The sequence below is a fragment of the Ambystoma mexicanum genome, chromosome 4q (assembly GCF_040938575.1).
Source record: "Ambystoma mexicanum isolate Mex_15411 chromosome 4q, UKY_AmexF1_1, whole genome shotgun sequence".
NCBI classification, from domain to species: domain Eukaryota; kingdom Metazoa; phylum Chordata; class Amphibia; order Caudata; family Ambystomatidae; genus Ambystoma; species Ambystoma mexicanum.
In genome coordinates this window covers 615,631,756-615,655,324 of record NC_090928.1, presented here as the reverse complement: position 1 = coordinate 615,655,324, position 23,569 = coordinate 615,631,756, and positions in this window count along the sequence as shown.

The following is a 23,569-nucleotide window of genomic DNA, read 5'->3' as shown; positions in this document are numbered from 1 at the left end:
GTGTTGTGCCAGAAGAGAGTTTCTCATATACTGTTTTTGCTGAGAGAACAACAAATAGCTATGTCTGTGTATTTTAGGAAAAAGATTGTATGGATTTTGGGAGATTCATGGATATATTGGTTGAAGGTGCATGCAGAAAGCTGTGGAGTAGCTGTAGATCTTGGATTCCCACATGTGGAAGTACACTGGCATGGAGTACGTGGAATGAAGTGGTTGGACTTGCTACCTCTTTGTGCTTCTTTGGAGACAGAGCAACATCCAGACATAATTGTAATTCATTATGGAGGGAACAGTTTAGGACATGTGACTGGAATTTGTTTGCAATTTGCTATGAACGAAGGACTTGGGAAGGTTATGGACATGTTTCCTAATTCTCAAGTGATATTTTCACGGATTGCGCAGAGACAAATGTGGCTTCGTTCTTCTTCATTTGGTCCACAAATGGAAAAAGCAAGGCGCAATGTTAATAAAGCTGTTTGTGCCTTTCTAAAAGATTTTGGCATGTCTTCTTTTCACAATGAAAATATTCTGTTTCGTAGTACAAACATTTTTTTCGCAAAGATGGAGTCCATCTTACTTATGGTGGCAATCAGATTTTTCTGAGAAATGTACAAAATGCATTGCAACCTTTTTTGGAATTACAACATCCATTTTGAAGTAGGTGTTAAGCATTTATAATTTTTGACTTACAAACACCTCCCAAAGGCTCTTTTCAGAGCCACCACTTCCTCCCAGAGAAAATTGAAATGTTTGTGATGGGGTAGCAACCCAATTTTTTAAATGTTCGCGAACTGTCCACGGACGTCTAAAAAATACAAAGGGCCCTGCTTCATTTATTTTCACTTCTATTTTTTAACTGTGAAAGGCGGCTCTGAAAAGAGCCTTATTTTTTTTTTGATTTTTGATATTTTGTATTTTTTTGGTTTTTTATACACGACACACTAGGAGAAGAGGGGAAAGGAAGGTAAAAGGGGGGACACCAACCACAGGGATAAGAAAGGGCGAACTGAGAGAGGAAGATGTAGAGTGGGTTTTATTTGGGTAGTGAGCAGATCTTCTCGTGCTCTGAGACGATAGTCTCAAAAGCACTACGAAGTCGCTCCCCCCTGCAGAGTAGTGTGTCACAGTACATACATACAACTGTGACCCTCGAAAGGTAAGGGTCATCAGCATTCTGTATGGCCTGTGAGGCAGCTTGAGGAAGACGCTGTCCCACAGAGGTGGTCCTAGTGGTGACAGGATCAGAAACAGAGGATGAAGTACAGGAAATCAACCTGCTATTTTCTTCGCAAGGTACAACCCTGCGAATAGCCCCAGAGTGAAATGACCTCAGGTGTCGCTTCATAGTAGTGGTCCCAAAGCTGTACTTACCGTGCTTCCCGCGACTGAGTATCATTTTGCACTCATTGCAGGTAACACGGTTCGCACGAGCCTTAGGAACATTCCCATGAATGCTAAATAACCGCCACACCCAAGACTCATGCCTAGTGCGGGTAGTAGGGTTTTCCTCTACCTCATTCTCATCCTCCCTTTCTTCCTCCTCCGCATCCTCACTCCTGTTCCCCTCTTCAGGCCCTTGGGGAGGTGGTGGTGGTGGAGGGGTGGGGGTGGTGCTGAAGCAGTGCAGCACCAGGTGGCAGTTCAGCAGCCAAGGATGCCATCAAAGATGCAATGGAAATCTGCAGTTGGCAGCAAAATACGCTGTGCTCTGTAGAAAAGCCAGAAACACAATAAGAATGAGCTCTAGGGCGTGGTCTTTTATAGGGGTGCTTGTGCGCGGTCCGCGGACATGCGTGCTGTCTGCGGACTGATCGAACACAAAAAAAAGTTTGAAAAGTTTCAAAAGGTATGTAGAAACTCAGGATTACTATGTGGGACTTGTGCCATGATGAGATTTTATTGAAAAATATTATGGATTAATTGAAAATGTACTTTTAATTTTTCGGGGACCTGAACAGTGTCCGCATTCAGAACATGCGATCAGCGTGGGCGCGGTCATATGATCCGTTCGCGACCAAGTCCGCGAAGGAAGCGCATGTCCGCAGGACACCAAATGCACGGAGATTGGCTAGCGCATGCGCTTTGATGTTCTACTGACACTGTTCAGGTCCTGAACTAATTAAAATTGCGTCACACGTGAAACGAACATTTCAGGACACTGCGTGTGTTCTTACAACAGTTTAAATTTGCTAGCGAAAAGTAAGGACAGATATAGTGTTTTTCAGGACACGTTCAATTTCGTTTATGTACGAACATTTCAGGACACCAATTGTGTTCTTAGAACATTTTCAACTTGCTAGCGAACAGTACGGACAGGTACAGTGTTCTTTAAGACACCTCCATTTTTGTTTAATTACGAACAATGCAGGACACCGCATGTGTTCTTAGAACAGTTTGAACTTGCTAGCGAACACTACGAACAGGTATAGTGTTCTTCAGGACACCTCCATTTTCGTTTACGTACGAACATTTCAGGACACCAATTGTGTTCTTAGAAGAGTTGAAAGTTGATAGCGAACACTACGGACAGATATAGTGTTCTTTAGGACACTTTAATTTCTTTTTTTACGAACATTTCAGGACACCGCGTGTGTTCTTAGAATAGTTTCATCTTGCTACCGAACAGTACAAACAGGTATAGTGTTCTTCAGGACACCTCCATTTTCGTTTATTTACGAACATTTCAGAACACCTGCACTGTCCGCGGATACCTTCATTGTTTTAAAAAAAAAAAAAAAGGAAACTATTTACAACACAATATAAAAATTTAACTTTATTTAACAAATATTAATAATTTATGATAGAGAAGGTGAGGCAGAAACAGAAACAAAAACAGGAGAATTAGGGGTTTCATCATGATTGTTATTAGGTGAAGAAGGGATGGAAGTCTCATCAAAACGTTTTGGGTTATGGAGAGGGTTTGGGGATAATTGACTGGGATATGGTGAGGAGGGACAAGTACATGTGGGGCAATGGTACGAGGTTTTTGGTTTAAAATAATCTTCCACAAAAGTTTTCAAATTATTAAAATTAATCAACAATACATCCATTTTTTCTTCTATGCTGTGAAAGGTGTTATCCATAACAGGTTTTTCTGAAGTATTTTCTATTTTGGTATGCTCTGTACAAAAAAATATATATATATATGTTAAATGTATACAAAATAATAATAATTAAATGGTTTATATTATAAAGTGTTTACCATTAGTTTCACTATCTTGTGACATTTCTTCATGTGGGAAATGTTCCTCTAGCCATTCCAGAGTACTAGACATTTCTGTGAGAGAAAAAAAAAAGATAATATATTTTTTTATCTAATACAGAAAGTTTATAAATATATGAATAAAATTAAGTACACTTACTATTTCAGGTAAGATATGTCCTATGTACTCAGTGGGTCTGCTCTTGTTCTCAGTTCTGTCGTGTTTGTGAGGTAATTATGTTGGAAGCCAATTTGTTTTCTTGTGGTATATTCCATTTTAGAACATAGTGCATTTAAATGAATGGTTAGTGTGTTGTATATATGGGTTACATTTCTTATGTATTAGTACATATAATGTGTTTGTGTGCTTCTTTTTGAATTTGTTAAATGTTCCATTTGTGATGTCATATTTGATGTCGTGGGTGTTAGTCTTACCAGTGCACAGTGGTGGCGCGAGTTATGGTTGCTTAGCTTACCATAACTTGCGAATTGCAAGGGTTTTTCGGTTTTACATGGAACCATAGCGTTCATTTAACAAAGTTTTTTCACTGAATTTCATAGGTTTTTAGTAGCGCAACTTAACCATAACGTCCCTTTAACAAAGTTTTTTCACTGATATATATATAGATATTACATGGCCACATAGGAAGAGCACTTTTTGGGTGGCTTATAACTTCGCTCCCCCTGGACGAATCCTCACCAAACTTTGCAATAAAAGTATATGGCCCACTCTGAGTTGCAAAGTTTGGTGAGGATTTGTTCAGGGGGGGCGAAGTTATAGGGGGGTTCCAAAACATATTTTTTTCCCTTGGACTGAATGGGAAAAAGAATTTGCTCGCGCCTACAGTCCAAACCGCTGAACGGATTTTCACCAAATTTGGACCAAGAGCAGCGGCTTAGTCCCGAAAGCGTGCTTTTATAAATTTGGTGAAAATCCATCCAGTAGTTTTTTTTAAAATCACCAAAAAGTAGGTAAAAAAGTGTGATATCTGTGTTCGGTCCGCAGACACACTTCACTGTTCGCTCCGCGGACAGTGTCCTGATTGGCCGAGCGGCTTACGTCATGTCCGCAGACATGCAGCGTGTTCGCTGATTGGACGGTGTAAAGCGTGAAGTGCGTCAGATTTTCGGTAGTGCCGCCATCTTGGATTCGCGGACGTCCGCAGACAGCGCGCTGAAAGTTTGTTCAAAATGTGTATTTAGTAGAGTTTGTTGGTGTGTAGGAGTGTTTGGGGAGGATGGGAGGGTATGAGTTAAATGTTGTGCTTTTTTATGTGGTAGATGTTGTTTTTGTCTTTGATTTGTCTGCGGAAATCACGGGTGTTCTGAAATGTTATAAATAAACTGAATGGGGGTATTCTGAGGACTCAATATGTGTCCGTTTTGTTCTAAGAACACTCGCAGTGTCCTCAAATGTTCGCAAATAAACAAAATGGTGGTGTTCTGAGGACGCTGTCCGTATTGTTCTGTGGCAAGCTGAATGTGTTCTAAGAACACTCGCGGTTTCCTGAAATGTTCGCAAATAAACAAAATGGGGGTGTTCTGAGGCTGCTGTCCGTATTGTTCATTGTCAAGTTGAAAGTGTTCTAAGAACTCTCGCGTTATCCTGAAATGTTTGTAGGGGGTGTCCTGAAGACACTGTCCGTATTGTTCTTTGTCAAGTTGAAAATGTTCTAAGAACTCTTGCGGTGTCCTGAAATGTTCGTAGCGGGTGTCCTGAAGACGCTGTTCATATTGTTCGCTGGCAAGTTGAATGTGTTCTCAGAACACTCGCAGTGTCCCGAAATGTTCGCAAACAAAAAAAATGGGGGTGTTCTGATGACGCTGTCCGTATTGTTCGTTGTCAAGTTGAAAGCGTTATAAGAACACACGCTGTGTCCGTATTGTTCTTTGTCAAGTTGAATGTGTTCTAATAACACTTGCGGTGTCCAAATATGTTCATAAATAAACAAAATAGGGGTGTTCTGAGGACGCTGTCCGTATTGTTCTTTGTCAAGTTGAATGTGTTCTGAGAACACTTGTGGTGTCCTGAAATGTTCGAAAATAAACAAAATGGGGGTGTTCTGAGGACGCTGTCCGTATTGTTCGATGGTAAGTTGAATGTGTTCTAAGAACACTCGTGGTGTCCTGAAATGTTCGTAGGGGGTGCCTGAAGACGCTGTCTGTATTGTTCAATGGCAAGTTGAATGCGTTCTAAGAACACTCGTGGTGTCCTGAAATGTTCGCAAATAAACAAAATGGGGGTGTTCTGAGGACGCTGTCTGTATTGTTCCTTGTCAAGTTGAAAATGTTCTAAGAACTCTCGCGGTGTCCTGAAATGTTCGTAGGGGCTGTCCTGAAGACGCTGTTCTTATTGTTCGCTGGCAAGTTGAATGTGTGACCATTTGGTCATGCACCCAACACTCTATGCCCTGGCCACAACCACCGCAGCATATCACACTTATAGTTGCTTATAACTTTGGGTCAAAAACAAATTTATAAGGAACAAAGTTATAAGATATTATGGGTGTGATATGTTGCGATGGTTGTGGCCATGGTATAGAATGTATAATATACTTACTATTTGGTTTAGTATCTGGAGTACATGTATTTCTTGTTAATTTCTGTGATAAAAGAAAATAGCATGTTAGTATTAGTATTTTGTAATGACTTATTACATTGTATAATCAAATATTTTTTTTTTGGACCCTCATATTTAGTAGATTACAAACCAGAGTACTGTGCAATTTGCTCAGTTTCTGTGTTCGTTGCTAAAATCATTGGGTCTGTGGGAGAAAAGAAAATCCATGTTGGATTAAAAAAAATAACTTTTTCTGTTATGCTACAGTTTATTTGTTTGTTTGTTTTCAGTGTTCACTTGTTGCTTTTGGCTAATGCTTTATACATTGGGTTGCTGCATTTTTTTGGAGCACTAACATATTATTTATTTGTTTGGATATTATGAAATTCTGGAGCAGTTAGATACCAGTAGGCGTATTCTAACTGTCTATTTTTTATATATATTTTAGTGGTATTGATTTATCTGTTTCGATATTGTTAAATTTTGGGACAGTTAGATACCAATTGGCGTATTCTAACTGTCTATTTTTTGCTCTAATTAAGTGGTATTCATTTATCTGATTAGTTGTTGTACAATCTTTGGGCAGTTAGATAGCTTTTGGAATATTCTAAAAGTTTATATTTTTTACTACAAGTTTACTTAAGGTTTAAGTACAGTTTAGTTATCAAATTTTGGTTTTAAGAACATTAAATAAGCGTTTGTAAGATTTGCTGGTAATCTCTGCTTTAGAGTAATGGTACTATCATTACATTCAAACCATCCACATTTCTTTTTTATATATGCAGTGTAGTGCCCTAAATTGGTTGTGGCTCCTGCGTGGTAGATTATACCTATTGCTGTGAAGGCTTTCTTACCAAGTGATATTTGACCATGTGTGAATCCAGTCAGCTTGCAGTTGTTTTTGGTACCATCTGCATTGTAACGTAGAAGCATTAGTATTACGTATTTACTATGTGTTTGTATTACTAACGTGGAGCGATTATCTGAATTGCAGGTAGAACATAATCTACCATAGTTTGCATTTTGTACAAGTTGCTGAAATGGAATGGATTCACAATTAGGTATTGATATATATATGAAGCGTTCATTGGGGATTTCTTCTTGTGTCACATTGTTGAAGAGAGTGCATGTATGTTTCCACATGTATGAAATCTGAAAGATTTCATTTATAGGTATGTTTTTGTTTTCCAGTACTTGTAGTAAGTACATTAGAAATTCTTGTGGATCTTCCTGTGAGTTTATAGTGAATTTGACCATTCCAGCACAGTAGTCCAATTGTTGTCTTATTGTTATATACGTGTTGTCTGGATTGTTTTCTGCATTTCTGTGAAGTACTAACATTTGCATACACAATGGGTCTGTACTGTGTAAGTAAATGTTGTCAACAATTGGTGGTAATTGAAATAGAATATTCATTGCTACATTTGCATAGCAACTTACACAAACTATATTTGAGAGTTTAAATGGACCAGGTAGTTCTGTATCTGTCTGCTTTTTTTGGAGTTTGTCTTCCTTCTTTAAAGAAGTACCTGGTTTACTTTCCCTAATTGATTCTTTTTTGCTTGTGGTACTTGATGAAGTATTTCTTTCTTTTACTCTCTTTGGAGGATTTGCAGTGACATCCTGTTGCATTTCTGTTTGATTTATTTTTCTTTTATAACGTTTTACATTTTTGTGGAACAGAATATGTATTTAAACGGGGGTGTATAGTGAGCGAAGTCTATTGTATTCTAAAATGCAAGGAATATCAGAATTTATTTTGCTTGAATCAAAGTTGATTAGAAATAGACTGTCAAGTGTACTTAAGCGTGATAGTGCTACGTAGCTCATGCCTTCTTTGAAGACTGTGTTACAAATATCTATCATTGCTTTGTCTAGGGTAAGACCTTGTGATTTATGAATCGTGACTGCGTATGCAAGAGTTTGAGAAAATTGTTCTCTGCCTACATACATGTCTTTGAAGAGAAGGAATCGAGCTGTTGAGCGTCCTATCCATTTTACTTCTGAAAGTTTGTCAAAGAGTATATTGACAAACTGAATTTTGTTGTCACGTGGGTATGTTTGAAAGCCAACAACTGTACCCAGTGCTCCATTAACTAGTCCTTGGTCCACGTCAAGGTTACGTTTAAGCATTACTCTGCAATTTAAGGATAATTTTAATATCTTTTCTAAGCCTGCTGTGTTTGAGATTTATTTTTCTAAACTATTTAGTCTTGTTGTGGCTTGGTCACACATGGGTAGTGTCATACCATGTACATCTAGTTTGTCTGTGGGGCTAATTTCCATTATTGGTTGCATTTCTTTACTTAACATTATTTCATTGAATTTGAAACAGCTTGTAAGAGTTGGCATTAAGGCCATACAATTGACATTTTTGTGGGCTAATTGTTCCATAACATCTGTAGAACATGCATTATCGCCATAAAGTGCATTCATTTGCCGGGTTTTCAATATTGCTTCTGCTTCTTTAGAAAGTATACCAACTCTGATACTTTTTCAGATGTTGGCATAAGTGAGATCTGCAGATTGCCGCATGTTTTCTGTTAATTCTCTGTATTGGAAATGTTGCCAAAGGTTGACATTTCCAATGCTGCCAACAGTTGTATGGCAGAATTTGTGTCCTAATGTTTTTAAAATAGGCTCCCCTTTTACTGGTGTCAATTGAAGAAGATCTCCGAAAACAATAATGTGTTTTCCTGCAAAGAGCTCTTCATATTTTGTTTTGAGTACTTCTTGTAATCTGAGGTAAATCAAAGCCAACATTAGGTTGGAGACCATACTCACTTCATCTATTAATAGCATTTTCATTTGTTTCAATACTCTGCGTAGTTCCATTGCAGCTTCTGCAGAAAGTTTGTAATAGTCTAATTTGTTCTGGTGTTCTACTGGCAATAGTAGTAATCGGTGTAAAGGGACACCACCTATGTTGTAGGCAGCTAAACCTGTGGGGGCAGTGACAACAGCTGACAGTTTGTTGTTTTTCAATTGTTGAAGGAACTTACTGATGATTTTGATTAGGAATGTTTTGCCAGAACCAGCTTCACCACTGACGTACAGTGGTATAGGTTTATAATTATAGCAGGAACATTCTTTATTTTCATGTTGTACTGCATGCGTAATTTGTTTTGTTACTTCTTGAAAAATGCTACGTTGTTTATTGTTTAGTTTTGATTGTAGTATAGTTAAGTCTTCTTTATCTTCGTACTGACACATGGTGTTTTCTACTTCTATCATAGCTAATTCTGCCTCATTTATTATTAGTGGTTCTCCCAGTGGTTCTTGGCTTCCTGTTACAGTAGGTTGACTACTGTCAGGAGTGTCTTCTCTAGTTGGGCCTGGATGTCTTCTTCGTGTTGCTGTTCATTGTGCAACATTGTTTTGTATTGTGGAAAGTTTACATCAGTTATAGTGCTTTCATTTGCTTTGAAAGCATCTTCATATGAGTCATAGTTATCTAGTATTTCTTCTTCTTTTCTCCATGGTTTAAAGAGTTGTAGCAGGGACATGTAATATACTTCTTTATGCTGAGGAGTCTTTAATGACAATTTGATATGATTAATTAAATTTGGTTTAGTGAGTTTAACTAAGCTGCCTTCACAGTTTGTCACTCTGTATTTACCTTTTTTTTCATCAGGTTTTATATTATTTTTGTATGTGTAGTTTTGGACTATGTGGTATAGACACATGATTTCCAAAGTATTACTCCTGTTTGGGTAGTATGTGTCTAAAAAATTGTTTTTTAAAATGTCTTGGCTGTTGGGATCACGTTTGGCTATTGTTTCTATATCTTCGTATGATTTTAGAACTCTTTTTCTAGATTTAGCTGGACCAAGACTTAGCCATACTATATTTTCAGATTTACCACACAATGCAGTACCAGTTGAACGATCAGCTGCTTCATATGATCCACATTCTCTATGGGAGAGGATTTTTATGCCCAAGCTGTATAATTTCTGAGACACTGTTTTATCTGATGACAGGTCATTCCAATGGTCTTGGAGCTCTGTCTTTTCTGCTTTGGTTAAGTAAGCTGTGACATATCATGCAACTGCAGTAGAATTGTCTGCAATGTACTGCACATCTACGTTTGCATTCCATAAGTGGGCAATGATTGCATTATAATTATTGATATATTTTTCTTCTTCTTTTCTTTTTATGTAATATGTATTTTTAGGTGACTTACCTTTAACATTATGTCTAACTGAAGACATGAGGTTGTTCACTTGACCTGTATTTGTAACTGATCTAGGGAAACCAAATTGGCATTTGGTGTAGTATTTCCCTTTGTTTTTGTATTTGCAACGACAATATTTTCCACATTTGTGTCTTTGAAATTGTAAAATTTGTACATGAAATTCACTATTTGTGGCTTCTGATGGAATTTCACAAGTGACATATTTTTCAAATAAAAGAGTGGCATCACTGTCTTGACCAAATTTAGGAGCATCTTTAATCCATAAAAGGATGTGGACATGTGGTGCTCCTCTGGCTTGGAATTCTTTTCTCCAAAAGAAGTGTTGCACTACTCCAAGGGGAGGAACAGTTTTATTACAAATAAAATGTAGCACAGCAATGAAGCGATGGTGAAAATATCTTGAAACATTAACAGGATCCAAAGAACAAAGTTCTCCAGGTATTAGTATATCTATGTTTGTTTTGTTTTTGTTTGATATGCGTAGGAAATCATGTAAATCTTCCCATGCATATTCTGCACAACTTAATGTAACAAACCAAGTGGGTGGGCCAAGGTTTCTGATCATCCAATGTACATCTCCATGACGTTGAAACCAGTACTCTTTAGTACCATGCATATTTGCTAATAGATTTGTAATATTTGATTGTAAAACCTCATCCTTTTGTTGCACTTTTTGTAATAATTGTGTAGCTGTCATATTTTGAAAGTGTGATCCTGATTTCAATATATGTGCAACTCCGTAACATAAAGTTGCTAGTTCACTTTCAAAGAGTAGGTGGAATATATATTCCACATTTTGTCTAAATCTGGGATCTTCAGAATACATCCATAATGAGCGGTATACTGATGCTGATATTTGAATAGGTCTATCATCGTACCTTCCTCCTTTGCCAGTAGGAAACAGTAGAGGAAAAGCATGTGCTTCTATACTTTTTTCCCATATGCTGATTGGTGATCCTTGTGTTTGACACATTTGGTAAGGTTCCAGTGCATCTTCTATGGTGTCATTAGAGTGCAAAGGATGAATTGTATAATGGTTTAAAGTATTTGATATTGTAGCAGGATCTAGGAGCTCAAATTGACCAGTTTCTTGTGTTTCTTTAATTATTTCAGTTGTATCCTTCAAGTTTTCTTCAATATTAATTTCTTTGTAATATTCATTATTCTCTTTAAGTTATTGCAAGGCTTGTCTAACTTTATGTAAATCTACCAGCTGTTGCCATATTTTTTTGTCTTTTGTAGGTACACCATTTACTAAAATAATTAAAGATTGCTGCATTGGACATTGCACTCCTAGAGTATGCACATTTTCTTTTAGATCTAATGGTAAATAAACTACTTTTCCACGAATGCCTTTTACCAATTCAGTGGGAGGTAATTTTGCTGTTTTTGGTTGAAGGTGTATTATTGCTTGAAATAGATGCACTGTTTGAATTATGATGCTCTCATATAAATTAAGTTGTTGTAGGGGTTTTGGTAGTGGGTATAATTCCAAATTATTTGTGATAGCATGTGAAGGAGTTTGGTTGTTGTCAAGTTTTGTAGTGCAGTAACTGCAAAGTATTAAGGAGTCAATTATTTTGTATTTGTTTTCTGCTACAAGGTAGAGAGCTAATTCAAACCATTTAGAATCTTCATGGTCTTCTATTTTGTATGATAGGTCTACAGTTTTTGTGTTACTTTTATAAAAAGTTCTGCAGCAACATACACACACATAGTTTGGTAGTTCAGCTGATGTACTTTTAAATTTTATCATTTCTTTTTTGTATGTGTTTAGTAAAAGGTTTTTTTTTTTTTCTAAACTTTCTAAACTTCTCAGAAACCCACAGTACCGAGTCGGTACATTTTCAAGATCTCACACTTGAGATACTTAATGAAACAATTGTCACCACAGTTTTCAACAAACCGACAGATAGAAACTCACTGCTCACCTACAAGAGCTTCCATCCTGCAAGCCTGAGAAGAAATTTACCTTTTGGACAGTTCCTCAGATACCGGAGAAACTGCACCACACTACCAGACTATAACCTGCAGTCGGCAGGGATTGCAACCAAACTCACCAATAGGGGCTACCCCAAACATATAATCAAACTGGCAAACAAATGAGCCAAGAACATCCCACGAGAAGTCACCCTGGAATATCATGCCAAGTTGAATGAATCCCACAATAACATCACAGCAGTGCTGAGTTTCTCCCCATTGATTAACAAGATCAAGAAAGAAATCCTGAAGTTATGGCCGATTCTGAATGTCGGCTCACACAGCATAGATACTCCGTGGTTTGCACTGAAAAGAAGGAAGAATCTACGAGATTCCCTTGTACATTCGTACAAAGAGAAAGAACCCAAACTCAATACACTGTGGGGACAAAATCAAGCAACTGGCCACACCCCATGCGGCACATCCAATGCCTGCTCAAGTACCAAGAGAACCACCTCCATTGACATAGGGTGGCATTTCCCATGGATCCAGAAAACCCTTACGAACTGCAACAGTTGCAACGTGATTTACATCATCACATGCTCTTGCAACAAACGCTATGTAGGCATGACAACACGCCCGATTAAAACACGCCTTGCGGAACATAGATCATGCATCCGCACGAAGAAGATCACGGCACCCATGGTGGAACATTTTCTGGCTCATAAACACACCCCGACAGACTTCACATGGACAATAATTGAGAAAATGGCTATCCCCACCAGGGGGGGGCGGGACATACACAACCTGCTTTTCAGACGTGAACAACTCTGGATTTTTCGTCTCCAAACAGACAAGTCTGGGCTCAATGAAGCCACCAGCTGGCAAGCTTTGGCCACTTTATAATCAATACTGACCACTGGTCATTGAACAATTTTCGCAGTAATTTGTGTTTTTGTGTTTTGATATTTCTATCTTTGTTTCCATTCCTCTGAATGTAATTTCCCTAATTGCTCTGATTTCCTGCTAGTTGTGAACAATTGCATGTAATGTTAGGAAGTCTGCAATTATGCAATTATGCATTCTCTGAAATTCGGTACGTTTGTTACACCTTCCAACCAGCTGGTCCCCCTAGGGACTTTCATTGTACCCCTCCAACTAGCGTGGCCCAGACAGTGCCTGCCACAGTTACCCTAGCAAGACTCTGGACATTTGAGAGGCTTGGTATTGTGTGAATGTTTGGCAGTATTTTACTCCCTTACTATTCATTCATCTATTATTCATTTTCGACACCCTTTTCTCAATCAGATGGTTGGCTGCACAATTATACTCACAGGTCCTTCAATTGCATGGCCCCGGTCACTGCTGCGCGCGGTGCCTGGCTCCGCGATGGCCGCCGGTTCTACTAAGTGGGGCGGCCATGCTGGAGTCAGGCCCACGTGACTGCGCGGGTCAGAATACCATGGAAACATAAACAGAAAGCGAGTGCGGGCCGCGGCAAAGAAAACCTCGCGCGCGCGGCTCGCAAGACCTCCCGAGACGATCGCTCCAAGGTAAGCGACCACTGTTGTAGTTATCCGCAGTCAGCCACTCCCCCATACTCTGGGGTCTGAGAGGTAAACACGCGGATTGGGGTGTACACACAGGGTGTCCATGGTGTACACTTGCTAAACTTACAGCTGCAGCGCTACGCGCGTGCAGCCTTTTACAGGAAAATTACCCAATTTGGTTTAAATAGAAAGCATACAATTTACTGTTTGTTGCTTCCATGACAAAATGCACTTGTGCATTATATCTGACAATAATCATTGTCTTTTGGCCCTCAGTTCCGGGCCGTCTCACCCCCGTGGAGAGCTTCCTTACCACACGGAGATGGTAAGCCTTTTCCCCTTCTTTTTTGACATACTATTCACGTAATGCAGTGTTTTGAGATAAACCTACTGTGGAGGTTTTTAAAGTGGACATTTACCCCTGCTCCATCTCTCTCCCCTCCCTCCTGTCACCCCTACAGAGAGAGGTATTGAAGATATGCAGACACCGCTGCCACAATAAAACCACAGCGGGCACATACCCAGATGCCTTGCCTAGCCCTGATGAATGTGGCCCATCATTTTTGTCCCACAGAAACCGGTCGGCTATAGAATGATTAGATCTAGTGCACAGTATTACTCGCACAGGTCCATTTAGTTTTGAAAAAGGACCCCCAGACCAAGTAGCTCGGGGCCCTTCCTGTTTGAGGTGAATAACCTCCAGATAGAACATCTGCTGAAGAAAGTTCTTCACTGTTTTTAAACCTAACCTGCACCTGCCAATACAGAGAAAATCCATTAAAACTAACGTTACTTTCATCTGGATGGCAGCAAACACATGCATAAACCAAGGCGGTGGAGCATGTGTCTTTTAGCACAACACAGTGCACCAGAGACGATTTGGGAAGCGTATCCAGACCAACTGGCTCTTTGGAAAACTCGTCCCCACTCGACAAAACTGTGTCTTGCTTAGCGTAAAAACGATTTTGGGCAATACACAGTTTGAATACCCAAATATAGTCCCTTTTGTTTTGTTTAGTAAAAGGTTGCCATGTGTAGGATTGTTGCTAATTTGGTTTAAAGCTATTACATTCTGTAAGTGGCTTTCACTTCCAAAATATTTTTTCTGGATATAGTCAATTTCTTCAAGTAGGTCTTTTGCTGTACCATGTAGAATAATGTTATTTAAATTTGCTAGTTCTAAAGCAGGACTTTTAGCATAGTACAGTTTATAGACTAGATTTCTTGTAGTTGAATGATGTGTTGATATCCTTTCGATATCATGGAAGGTGTTTTTACAAGTAGGTCCTGTAATGCAGGCCAATGAATGTCCTTGTAGTCCTATGTACTTGCGCACTGGACAGGTATCCATATTTTGCAGTAGTTTAATTTTGATTTTGTCTTTGCTTTTTACATATTGATTGAGGAATTGGCGTAAAGACTTGAAAAATTGTTTGGGAATGTTACACATTGACGTGCATGGCCATTTGTACACTAGATGTTCTGATTCAGTTGAATGGAGGGGTAATTCTAAGTTTTCAGGGCATATTTTTGTAAGGAGTACTTCTTGTTCCATTATGGACTTATTCACTTTTTCATAACCTCGACCACTGCTATGTATGGCAATTGTATTTGTTTGCTTTTGTTTGTATGCTTCTTCATTAAAATATGGTTCTGTGCTAGTAGTGTGATTCCATTCACCTCTGCATATACTTAAGAAGTTCTTTCTGTTGACATTTCGTTTATTGAGAAGTCTTTTTTGTAATTTAGTTATTAGTTTTGTTAATGGTTTCATTTTGTTTAACACTAAAATAAATAACTTTCTATTGAGAAGAATTGGACTGTCTATCAACGCTTCTAAGATTAATTTCCTACGATAGGTTTTAGGGTTGAACCTGGTTTCTCTCCTGTTTTTATAAGATTTTGAAGGACTCTGTGACGGAACATTTTGGCTAAAATACTTTTCTTGGTATTCTTACTTTGAACTTTATCAAGATTTATAGAAGCAGTTTTATCTGTAGCTGATTTTCTGTTAGTTGTTTTCTGGTTTGTTTTACATTTTGATAGAGGAGGCAAAGTTTTTCCACTTGAAACATCTTTTGTTTCACTAAATGACTGTATTAGCTGTTTTGTTTCAACTTCTTTTACAACTTCCGCTAGATATGGATGCTTATGTTGGACACTTTTATTTTCATTTGCTCTACTTCTGCATTGCTTTCTACGGACTTGACTTTTGGTAGGCATTCTTTAGGGTCTGTTTAAAAAAATAAAGAGGGTATGGGTTGGGGTGTTCTGCAATGTATGTGTGATGTGTGCATGAGTGTTTGAGTAAGTTGATAAAGATGTATCTAATGGTGTGTGATTGTGCATTGGGAACTACAACTGGTAGGGATGGGTATTCTTGCATTTATATGCTACTAAACTGGGGTTCAGATGACAGAAAAAAGTAAGCTAGTGGTGTGGAGAAGTACAAATAGTAAATCTAATGTATACAATTAAAACAGTTGTTTGTTCTATAATATCCAAATTGTAGCGGTTGAGTTGGGTAATTTGTGTGTCCAAAAATAGGAATTTGTGGGCCATTCTGTCTGTAAATCGTTGTTTAAGACATGGGGATTTTTGGACAGAATGGTGCACAATCTCTATTTTTAGGCACAGAAATAGCATGAATTAACTTTAAAGTGTGTTTCAGTAATAATACAGATATTATTGTGATATTCTACTTACTTTCTTTTTTAAATGAACAGGTTAATTCTTAGTTCTTCTTTGTTCTTCAAATTCGGTTGCTTCTTTTCAGGAGAATGGTCTTCACTGCAATTGTAAAAAAAACAAATTAGTAATTTTGTTTATATATAGCACTGTTTTTAATTTAGACATTGATTTCTTTAATTGAAATCCTCAGCGCCTTCCTCAAAACCCTTAAAACTATCTTATTTACATAAGATACGCCGCACAAGTTCAATACACATGATATGTTCTTAATGAACAAATTGTATTGTAATGACTAACTTTAGCAAACAAAATATCTTTACTATGTTTGTGAAATTCATAATGTACCACTGAATACTACTATTTCTGTAACTAAGGTCTTCCAGGTAATAGTGTCTCAATGTCATGCTTAAATTAAAGTAATTGAATAAATAAAGAAATAAAACAATAATATTAAGTCAGTTTGAAAATGCGTTCATGTATTGTACAGAAAATAAGCATACCTGTAGTTTGTGTTCATGCATTTGAATATGCATGGAGCTGCAAGTAGAAATCTTGGAGACTTGTACAGTATTATTTGTAGATGGTGCTTGCCAATGATATGACACTTGTACTCAGAGAGATTCACAATACATTTGCAGTGCTGATCTATGATGATGCAGTTAGATGTAGAGGTCTTGAATGTGATTGGTGGATGGTCATGTGACTTCTTAGCTACATCCAATGAGGGAATGGCACAGAAAGTGAAGTGGAAATGGTAGAAGGGCTGTTCATGTTACGATATGTCCGCGGACATGGCGGTAGTTCGCGGATATCGGGTGTTACATCCGGGGATTTTTGGGTTCAGAAGTCATGCACATGAGAATGAGCACTGAAAGGGATTGGTCAGGAAAGTTTAGTGGGTGTGTTGTGCCAGGAGAGAGTTTCTCAGATACTCTTTTTGCTGAGAGAACAACAGATAGCTATGGCTGTGTGTTTCAGAAAACAGATTGTTTGGATTTTGGGAGATTCATGGATACATTGGTTGAAGTTGTATGCAGAAAGCTGTGGAGTAGCTGTAGATCTTGGATTTCCACATGTGGAAGTACACTGGCATGGAGTACGTGGAATGAAGTGGTTGGACTTGCTACCTCTTTCTGCTAGTTTGGAGACAGAGCAACATCCAGACATAATTGTAATTCATTGTGGAGGGAACAGTTTAGGACATGTGTCTGTAATTTCTTTTCAATTTTCTATGAAAGAAGGACTTGGGAAGGTCATGGACATGTTCCCTAATTCTCAAGTAATATTTTCACGGATTGCGCAGAGACAAATGTGGCTTCGTTCTTCTTCATTTGGTCAACAAATGGAAAAAGCAAGGCGCAATGTTAATAAGGCTGTTTGTGCCTTTCTAAGAGATTTTGGCATGTCCTCTTTTCACAATGAAAATATTATGTTTCGTAGTACATACATTTTTCGCAGAGATGGAGTCCATCTTACTTATGCTGGCAATCAGATTTTTTTGAGAAATCTACAAAATACATTACGACCTTTTTTAGAATTACAGCATCTATTTTGAAGTAGGTGTTAAGTATTTATAATTTTTGACATACAAACACCTCCCAAAGGCTCTTTTCAGAGCCACCACTTCCTACAAGAGAAAATTGCAATGGTTATGATAGGGTAGCAACCCAATTTTTTAGATGTCCGCGGACTTCTAAAAAATACAAAGGGCCCTGCTTCATTTATTTTCACTTCTATTTTTTAACTGTTAAAGGCGGCTCTGAAAAGAGCCTTATTTTTTTTGATTTTTGTAAAAAAAAATAGATTTTTTATAAACGACACACTAGGAGAGGAGGGGAAAGCAGGGTAAAGGAGGGGGGGCACCAACCACAGGGATAAGAAAGGGCGAGCTGAGAGAGGAAGATGTAGAGTGGGTTTTATTTGGGTAGTGAGCAGGTCTTCTCATGCTCTGAGACAATAGTCTCAAAAGCACTGCGAAGTCGCTCCCCCCTGCAGAGTACTGTGTCACAGTACATACATACAACTGTGACCCTCGAAAGGTAAGGGTCATCAGAATTCTGTATGGCCTGTGAGGCAGCTTTAGGAAGACGCTGTCCCACAGAGGTGGTCCTTGTGGTGACAGGATCAGAAACAGAGGATGAAGTAGAGGAAATCAACCTACTACGTTCTTCGCAAGGTACAACCTATGCGAATAGCCCTAGAGTGAAATGACCTCAGGTGTCGCTTCATGGTAGTGGTCCCAAAGCTGTACGAACCATGCCTCCCACGACTGAGTATCATTTTGCACTCATTGCAGGTGACACGGGTCGCACGAGCCTTAGGACCATTCCCATGAATGGTAAACAACCGCCACACCCAAGACTCACGCCTAGTGCGGGTAGTAGGGATTTCCTCTACCTCATTCTCCTCATCCTCTCCTTCTTCCTCTGCATCCTCACTCCTGTTGCCCTCTTCAGGCCCTTGTGGAGGTGGTGGTGGTGGAAGGGTTGGGGGTGGTGCTGAGGCAGACACAGCACCAGGTGGCAGCAGTGGAGCCACAGAAGCCATCAGGTTGAAGATGGAAATCTACAGGTTGCAGCAAAAATCTCTGTGCTCTGTAAAATAGCCAGAAACACAATGAGAATAAGCTCTAGGGCATGGTCTTTTATAGGGGTGCTTGTGCGCGGTCCGCTGACATGCGCACTGTCCGCGGACAGATCGAACACAAAAAAAGGTTCAAAAGGTTTCAAAAAGTATGTATAAACTTTTAATTAGTATGTGGGACTTGTGCTCTGGTGAGATTTTATTGGAAAATATTGTGGATTACTTGAAAATGTACTTTTAAATTGTTCGGGGACACGAACAGTGTCCGCATTCAGAACTCGCGATCAGCGTGGGTGCGGTCACATGGTCGCTCGCGAACATGTTCGCGAAGGAAGCGGCTGTCTGCAGGACACCAAATGCATGGGCATTGGTTTGCGCATGAGCGTTGATGTTCTACTGAGACTGTTCGGGTCCTGAAGTAATTAAAAGTGCGTCAGACATCAAACGAACAGTTACGGACAGGCGTTTGTTCTTAGAACAGTGTCAACTTGCTTGCGAACTATACCGACAGAAATAGTGTCCTCAGAACACCTCCATTTTTGTTTCTTTATGAACATTTCAGGACACCGCGTGTGTTCTTAGAACAGTTTCAACTTGCTAACGAACAGTACGGACAGGTATAGTGTTCTTCAGGACACCTCCATTTTCGTTTATTTACGAACATTTCAGAACACCAATTGTGTTCTTAGAACAGTTTCAACTTGCTAACGAACAGTACGGACATGTATAGTGTTCTTCAGGACACCTCAATTTTCATTTATTTACGAACATTTCAGAACACCAAGTGTGTTCTTAGAACAGTTTCAACGTGCTAACAAACAGTACGGACAGGTATAGTGTTCTTCAGGACACCTCCATTTATGTTTATTTACGAACATTTCCGGACATCCCATGTGTTCTTAGAACAGTTTCAACTTGGTAGCGAACAGTACGGATAGGTTTAGTGCTCTTCAGGACACCTCCATTTTCGTTTATTTACGAACATTTCAGAACACCCGCGCTGTCCGCAGACACCTACATTGTTTTTTTTTTTTTTTAAATGGAAACTAATTACAACTCAATATAAAAATTTAACTTTATTTGACATATATTAATAATTTATGACAGAGAAGGTGAGGCAGAAACGGAAACAAAAACAGGAGAATTAGGGGGTTCAACATGATTGGTATCAGATGAAGAAAGAATGGAAGTCTCATCAAAACGTTTTGGGTTATGGAGAGGGTTTGGGGATAATTGACTGGGATATGGTGAGTGGGGACAAGTACATGTGGGGCAATGGTATGAGGTTTTTGTTTTAAAATGATCTTTAACAAAAGTTTTAAAATTATTAAAATTGGTCAACAATAAATCCATTTTTTCTTTTATGCTGTCAAGCGTGTTTTCCTTAACAGCTTCTTCAGAGGTATTTTCTATTTTGGTATGCTCTGCACAAAAAAATATATATATGTTAAATGTATATAAAATAATAATAATTAAATGGTTTATAGTGTAAAGTGTTTACCATTAGTTTCACTATCTTGTGACATTTCCTCATGTGGGAAATGCTGCTCTAGCCATTCCAGAGTACTAGACATTTCTGTGAGAAAAAAAAAGATATATATATTTTTTTTTTATCTACTACAGAAAGTTTATAAATATATGAGTAAAATGAAGTACACTTACTATTTCAGGTAAAATATGTTCTAAGTGCTGTGTAGGTCTGGTGTTGTTCTTAGTTCTGTAGTGTCTGTGAGGTAATTATGTTGGAAGCCAATTTATCTTCTTCTGGTATATTCCATTTTAGAACATATTGTATTTAAATGAATGGTTAGTGTGTTACATATATGGGTTCAATTTCTTATGTATTACTACATATAATGTGTATGTGTGTTGCTTTTTGAATTTGTTAAATGTTCCTATGTTATGGTATAACAATCAAACATACCCCCCCAGAGTTTTTAGGTAGTGGTACCGTTCTCCGAAAAAGTTCGCGGACATCAAGTTCAGTAGAAGAGGTTCGGTATGTTCCATATTACATGTACATAAAATCAAAGTTATTATTGTTAAGTTGCGCTATTAAAAACCTATGAAATTCAGTGAAAAAACTTTGTTAAAGGGACCTTATGGTTAAGTTGCGCTACTAAAAACCTATGAAATTCAGTGAAAAAACTTTGTTAAAGGGATGTTATGGTTAAGTTGCGCTACTAAAAACCTTTGATATTCAGTGAAAAATCTTTGTTAAAGGTACGTTATGGTTCCATCTAAAACCGAAAAACCCTTGAAATCCGCCAGTTATGGTAAGCTGAGCAACTATAACTTGCGCCACCACCGTGCACTGCTAAGACTAACACCCACGACATCAAAGATGACATCACAAATGTCATTGATGACATCACTGATGACATCACATGTCTTGCTCACTCTTTTTTCTTTTGCTGACATATCTAGGCCACATGGTTTTCTTCAGTAACAGTCAGAAACTAAAAAATGTATTTTATTTGTAGACGTATCCTTCAAGTAGGTTCTTACAGTAATTCCCTTAGTGTCCAGTCACATCATATGAAACATATACATACGGGAAGACAAAAGCTTGAAAGACAGCAATCCTTTTTGTGCATAAAGATAATCAATAGACTTATGAGCACTTTCTGACAGTTCTGTTGTTTTTTTATGGCTGTACTTTCCCTGTTTATGCTCATATTTGTATACATTGTACTCTCACTACTTTCCTTAGGGTCCAATCACATCAAGTGATACATATACAAAGGGTAAATAGCAGCTTTGAAACAGAGCAATCATTTATTTGCATAAAAATAATCAGTTAAGTTATGAATTGCTTCTGATACTACTTGTGCTTTTTTGCTAACCTCACTTTCCCTGTATTTACCCATATTGGTATGTGTTCTTGTGTCTTTGTGTTTTGTCTATAGTAATGCAATTATGTAATACATGTGTTTTATTAGCTACTTATTCCATATTTCACAGTATACAAAAACCTATTAAGAAAACAATTATCATTTCATTATTCAACATATTAACATTACGAATATTATACCTTCATCTTGTATGCTGCACACAATGTTATGTTTCTGCATGAGTAGCTTTGTATACTAGATAGAACCCCATAATAGAATGCTATTTATATCAATGCATCATTCAATGCACTAATTAGCATATGATATTTATTGCAATGATCCTTGACACTTTTTTCGCAACATTATAATAAGAGAATCCCGTGAACACATATTTCATGAAAAATACATACACATGTCATGTCATCAGTGATGTCATCAATGACATTTGTGATGTCATCTTTGATGTTGTGGGTGTTAGTCTTAGCAGTGCACGGTGGTGGCGCGAGTTATGGTTGCTTAGCTTATCATAACTGGCGAATTTCAAGGGTTTTTCGGTTTTACTTGGAACCATAACGTCCCTTTAGCAAAGATTTTTCACTGAATATCAAAGGTTTTTAGCAGCGCAACTTAACCATAACGTCCCTTTAACAAAGTTTTTCACTGAATTTCATAGGTTTTTAGTAGCACAACTTAACCAAAATGTTCCTTTAACAAAGTTTTTTCACTGAATTTCATAGGTTTTTAGTAGCGCAACTTAACCATAACGTCCCTTTAACAAAGTTTTTTCATTGAATATATATATATATATATTTGTGGTACTGTGAGGCTGCTCTCTCCCTGCACTCCGCGATCACAATGATTATTGCGCATGCGAGCAAAAGAGCTCTCAGGGGATGACGGGAGTTTCAGCTCCTTCCGTTCCACTGGATCCTGCCGCTCGCTGGCTGCCGGGATGCCTTATCGCGTTCTATGAGGAGCGGGGCCGGTTACCTGAGGCAGGCGCGTTCGCTCGCGGCGCCGGCCCTGCCTCCTCTATTGAATTACCCTGTTTACATGCCTGTAACACTACTCCAGAGTACGCGGCCTAGTCCCGTGCGTCATTTTCTCCCGAGTAACGTTCTTAATATTAGTATCTAGTAATAAATTAATGTGTGTTCGCACTCCCTACGCATGCCCTCAATATCTTTGTAGATATATGACAAATATTCTCAATCCCTACACTTATGCCATAGTAGTAGAACGTGAGGTTCTTATCTTTTTAGGCAGCAAAAAAGAAAGCGGAAACAACCTTGAATTGGGGGTTCTCATAGGCTGACCTGAGAGCTGATAGGTGCAAGAGGAGAGGTCAGGGCTGCCAGACTCCATAGGATCATGGGAGTCTTAGTTTTATGTTGGACTCAAAGGAGGAATATTTTGTTTGGAACTTTTAAACCTCAAATTGGCAATTTTTCATGTTTGGAGTGAAAAAGCACAAATGTTAAATTTTTAAAGGTTTTAAGTTGAAAAGCTATCATGGCAGTAATAAAGAAAGTATAGCATAATGCGAGCCTCCTGTCTTGTCATAGAATTCTACGACTCAATGCTGAAACTGCTTGATGATTAAAACGGTACCTCACATGTGTTGGTGCACCTACCTGGCCGCAAAGGGAGAATTCAAAAACAAGGATAACCCCAAGCCTTTCGGCACAGCAGATTTTCAGGAATTTTGCTCATGCAGACAATTTACAGATTTGGGCCTAGAGTGTCGAAGCCACCAAGGAAAACAGGGAACCACATGCATTTCCAAAAAGAGGACACCCGTGGGAATCCACAGAGGCCTGACTTTGCCAATCGACCCAGAATTTATTATCCAGAACCCCCAGAAATATCCGAAATGTGGTGAAAAAGACACAATTTTCACACATTCCACTCTGCTCACCCACCGAAACACACCGCCAGTACAACTTGGCCTACCTTCCTGAATTCCCATCGGTTTCTCGATGAAAACAGTAACTCACATGTGTGGGTGCACCAACCTGGCTGCAAAGGGAGAAG